The sequence below is a fragment of the Hoplias malabaricus genome, chromosome 2, assembly GCF_029633855.1.
Source record: "Hoplias malabaricus isolate fHopMal1 chromosome 2, fHopMal1.hap1, whole genome shotgun sequence".
In the NCBI taxonomy this organism is placed as follows: domain Eukaryota; kingdom Metazoa; phylum Chordata; class Actinopteri; order Characiformes; family Erythrinidae; genus Hoplias; species Hoplias malabaricus.
The window spans coordinates 54,065,680-54,071,619 of NC_089801.1; positions in this window are offsets into that span (position 1 = coordinate 54,065,680).

The window sequence follows — 5,940 nt, forward strand, 5'->3', positions numbered from 1 at the left end:
GAGATGAATGTTTCTGTCTTCCTCCTACATGAAGTAGTTATATGTCCAAGATAGGGTCAAGGCAGTAGAGTGTGCTTGAACTTGGAAGACTTTTTCTCTTTGAAACATTTTCATCTCTTGGGAGAGAACTTGTTGCTGAATGAGCTTGATAACCACCTTGGCGGCTCTTTCACGTTCTCCAATACCTACAAATTCTCCATGATGTTCTTATTTAGACCCTAGCCTCTTGATTCTCGCAATCATTGAGGAGAGTTGTCCAAGAAGAAAACTTACTGAGACAGCTAAGAATGTCCATGAAGTCATTCCTAATAATAGTAAATGCCTGGACTGACTTAACCCCAGGATCGCCAACATGTAGCTCAGTAGAGGGTTTAGATATTGCATGCACTTCTTGTTCCCACAGAAATTTGGGTCCTGATAACCAGATAGATGAAGAAATATCCGATGCACAGAGGCCTCTAGAGGCATGATCTGCATGGCTTACTGCTGTATCAACATAGTGCCACTGGCTAGGATCTGTCTTTTCTCTTATCAGTTGAACACAATTAGTGACAAACACATGGAACCTTTGGGATTCATTGTTGACATAAGCCAGCACAACCTGAGAGTCTGTCCAGAAGAACTCAACATTAATCTTCATCTCAAGCTCAGTTTTCAGCATGACGCTTACTCTGGCAGAGAGTGCAGCTGCTGCAGGTTCTAATCTTGGGATGTTCATAACCTTTGTGGGTGCAACTCTATCCTTGGCCATTACAAGGCTGCAGTGAACATCGCCCTTGTCATCTTATATAGGAGCATACACCATATCCTGCACTGCTGGCATCTGAAAAGTGGTATAGTTCCATTCTGACAATGTTACCAAAGTCTTGTGGGTGATAATATTTTGGTATCATCACTTCCTTTATCTTGTGAAGGCCATTTAACCATTCCTCCCAACGTGGCTCTAGATCCTCCGGAAGAGCCTCATCCCAGCCCATCATTCTACGGCACAATTCCTGTAGAATGCGCTTTCCACTCAGAATGAATGGAGCGACACATCCAAGAGGGTCAAAAAGGGAAGCGATGACTGATAAAATACCACAGCGTGTTAAAAGTTTATCTTTCCAGTTAACATCAAAACAGAATGTGTCACTTTCAATAGACCACTGAATACCCAGTGCACATCCTGCTGGCATTTGATTCAAAGTAAAATTTAGAGGCTTAGTTGACATTGCCCTTCCTGACGGTCCAAGATATCAAGTACTTCTTTCTATCTTTCTTGTTTGAGTCAAATTTATGAAGATGTAAGCCTCCATTTTTGCACACCTTCTATGATTTGATGATCAGCTTTCTGGCATCTTCAACTGATGGAATGCTGGTTAATCCATCATTTACATAGAAATTCTTCTCTATGAAGGCTTAAGCAGATGGATAATCAGCGTTGTGTTGTCGTGCTAGATACGTAATGCCAAAGTTAGCACATCCAGGTGATGAAGTGGCGCCAAAGAGGTGGACTGCCATTCTATACTCTTGTGGCTCCCTTTCCAAATCACTTCCCTCCCAACAGAGGAACCTCAGGTAATTTCTGACTTCAGAAGTGACAGAGAACTGGTGGAACATCCTCTTAAGATCACAGATCTCTTCTACACTTTCCTTCCTGAAGCAACAAAGACCTCCCACTAGAGAGTTAATTAGATCTAGGCCTGTCAATAGATTATCATTCAGAGAGATGCCAAGGAACTTTACTGAGCAGTCAAACACAACTCTCAGCCTGTCTAGCTTTTTAGGATGGTACCAACCATGATGGGGTATATACCACAAAGTCTCTTCTTCAGGCATCATGGGAGTGAGCTCTGCATCGCCTTTGTTGATAATGTGGACCATGAAGGTTTTATAGTGGTCATGATACTGTTTGTCAGCCTTTAACTTTCTTTTCAAATGCTGAAGGTAAACAGTAGCTAGTTTCTTAGTTTCGAGCTACTTGTCCTTGCAACTCCTTTCATTAAAATCTGAAGGTTTTGAGACTATCAGTGGTTGAAGGGAATGGTATTTCCTTCACTACAACTCAATGTACAAAACTCTGACTTCCCTGTCTATCCAGATGAGGATTGGATGAGCCTATTATACTCAATCCAAGTTCAGTTTTTTGTGCAAAGTGTTCACATTCCCTTCCTGTGATGACCTCAAGAGGGGCAAGTGTTGAAGTTTGGTCATACCCGATTAAGAGTTCCACTTCACAGTCCACAGAGTGGTGATAACACATTTGCTAGATGTTAAGATGGGCCACTGCAATGCTGTCATTTTAGTTGGAATGTAGGATTTTTCAACTGGTATAAATTCTTGAGTATAAACTTGCTGCTGATGGATGTGATTTTTTAGTGGGGTTCTCTAACCTGTAAAACATGGACACTGTTGCTTGATATCATTGTGTCTACAGCTTTCATTGTACTAAGTTTCAGTCTCACTGGTTGTGCAGTCACCTGTAATTTGTCAACCAAGTCTTCCAAGATGTATGTTGAATCGCTCTGAGTATCAAGTAGAGCATAGGTGAGAATTTCTCTTTGTGGTTCCCCCACTGGGGACACAAGGACGAGGACAATGCTGGTGGTGGCGTAAGCACGTTGCATTAATGCATGCGACATGACACTATGGACACTCTGGCTTGACTGGGTTTCTGTGGAAGTAGAATCCTTTGATTTGTCTGATGACCCTTTGTCCCTTTTTTCATAAAATTTTTTCACATATAGTGAAATAATTATGCCCTACATTGCGGCGGCATATATACTACATAGAGGAGTCAATGATAATTAAATATTATTTGATTCATAATTAATTATTTAATTAATTTAGTTAAGCTCCAGGTTTGGAAGCCATTAAATACTTTTTGCCTTTCCAATTTTAATTTGGACATGTAACTCATCATGTTTGCATATTATATAGCATAATAAGCTAGAATTAATTATTATTAATGAATTATGCTCATTGACCCGCTGTAGGTTCTTGGCTCCGAAATTGAATCTGAACTAAATGCAATAATTCCTTACAAGAAAGGTGCACACACAAACAAATAACCAAGAACTGGTTTTATCACACGACTGGTTTATTAATTGTAATATAAAATAATGAATATTGATTATACATTCATATAATGAAATGGATTACATCGATACATGAGAGAGCAGGGAAATTGATATATGAGGGAATTTCTCTATGATAATTACCCTAAATTCTAAAAAGTCTATTGTTTATACCAGCAAAGCATTCAACACCAACCTCCTTAGCTAAGAAAGAAATGAAACAATGTGACCTTACGTGTCCCTGGAGATGGACCAGAGATAGCTGGGAGTATGTCACTGATGAGCAGTGCTTTGTGGCATGGGCTTCCTGGAGCACTGCAGTCACTGGTGTTCCTCTCTTCCCTATTGTCAGAGACATGGCGACCACTCTGTCGGAGCTGGTGGCATTCTGTAGGTTTCTGTGGGAATTCTCCATCATCGCTGATCTGCCTCCTTGTGATAGACACATCCACACAGGTCTCTCCTTGGCCTTTTATCAGATGGTCATTCGGAGAGAACATGTGGCCTTCTTCTTCGTCACTGATCCTGAAGCTCTTGTTACTACTTTGAGGGTCAGAGGTCTGAAGTCTCTTTCATGCTTTGGGTGTGGCATATGGCTTTGCTGGGTTTAAATTATAGCTTTCCTTAACTATAGCTTTTCTACAAGAAATAAAAATAAAACTTCAGGTTGGAATTTCTGGGCTCTCTTAGCTGAGCTTCTGGGCTGGGAGCAAATTCTCCTTCATTCCACCCCTCCTCTTTTCTTCTCTCTCTACATTTTTTTCTATGTTCTGGCCTGGACCCTGCTTGAAGAGCCTTGTTTTAGGAGAGAGTCATAAGAGAGATCTGGAGAGCTTCTGAAGAAGCCTGAAGAGAGCTGAAGAGTTGAACTCAGAAGAGCTGAACTCTGAACTGAGAGCTCTTGATAGAGCTGGGGCTCTTAACTGAGAATTCTCCCTGAACTCTCACTGAGTCTAACTGACTGACTGAGTTTTTCATGCCACTGCCAGATTTTAGGAAACCTGCCTTGAAGGCCTGATTGGTCCTCAGGGATTGAGGATTTGAGCATCTCTTGCTCCTGATTGGATGTTTCCTGTAAACAATTTATGACACTTGACAGGACAAAGACTTCAGGAATGTTTCTGTTGAATGAATACCCAGTAATTCTGAATCATACTTTTGCAATAAAAAAGATTATAGGTTAAAACAAAGTAATTTCATTCAGACAAAATCATGTTTTACATAATTCTTAATCAAATAATACCCAGAGTATGTACCTACCTTGTTTCTTACATACGTTCATATAAAAAGGTGATTTTAAACACATGTAAATTAATTCCACCCATTTTGATAGTCTAAATGCAATTAATTTCACACAGTGGTACCCATATGCAACTTCAAACTGTTTTAAAACAATGTGAATGAAGGTGTAATTACATGGTTTGAGATTAATCAGTTTTACAGAGAACATAAGCTGATCCTTGGAGTGTCTCTGCCATCACCAAAGATTCCTCTTTTGAGACCTTGGGTCATAAATCATCCCTGTAGTGTGGTTTAAGATCCTCCTCTGCTTGATTATCTTATTATTATGAGAAGGAGGAGAGTTCAGAGAGCCACTGAGATGCAAACCAGTGACTGTTGTAGTAGCCACCAAAACCTATAGAAGGAGCGGCATCCGTGAATATGGAGGGATCTTCGGGATTGGAAAGAGCATCGTTGTAAAAGAATGCCATTCCAGTGATGGAGGAGGAGGAGCCTGGAATTAATGTCCTGGAACAGAGAGGAGATGGAGGAGGCGAGATTAAGGAGGTGTGAAACGAAAGCACGACCTTGGTGGATGATAAACAGAGAGAGGAGCAGATGCTTATTGCAACAAGCTTGAGTAAGAAAGTCAGAGAGGAACTGGATGATGCAGTCTTTTTTGTGTTTTTCATGTGGGAGGGATGCTTGGAATAAGATGGAATCCAGGATGATGGAATCCAGGATGATGCCAATGTAGTGGAGGAAGGCCCAGGTATGCTGAACCTTTTTCTTAAGACTCTGGATCTAGATCAAGAAATGGAGAAATTTTAAGATTTGTCGGTGCCTGTTATGGTCTCCAGATCATGTGATAATATATTATTCTTGGGTGAAAGTACGCTAACATGAATTGAGTTGACATGAATTAATGTTTTCAAATCACGAAGACCAATTCCTTTCTCAATTTAAGAGAATGTTAATTAATCTCTAATAACGAGAATAGTTGGTGTAATTACATCAGTATACTCAATATATTCAGTTATATATGAGGTATTAATTCCAGGATGTTCTATTCGCCCAAACAGCAGTAAGTAATTTTTTATTTCTCTGGGAAACTTGAGACGGTCACATGTACTTCCCAAACCAGGTAGCCAATCAGAGAATGGCTACCTCCCAATTGGGCGTAACGGCGCCACATAGAAAACAGGAGTTCGCTTCACAAGGGAACAGTCTCTTCAGGAAAAAAAGCCACTGCAGGAGAGCAGTAGCCTTGGAACAGCTGAACAGAGTCGATTCTCAAAGAGACTCTGACAAAGGACCAATATTCATGCAACAGAACAAGGGATGCCTTGGGCCAGTTAGCATTGCTTAAAACTGTGATTGAGTCAGATAGAAGCCTGTAGAATAACGCCGTCAGCGAGCATCAATTTACTTTATGTTTGTCATTTTTTTTTGTCCCCCAATCAAAGCCTCATTTTAAGGCTGATCAAAGCAGATGAAACCTATTTTTGGCCAGAATAAGGTGCCGCCTCTGAGATTAGTTGATAATTAGAATATTAATGGTATATGCAGACTTCAAGACGTCACTTCTGAAAATTTGAAAAAAAAAAATAAACACAGAGCGCTTCTCTCGACGCCCCCCTCATTTGGGGACTTCCCACCAGGA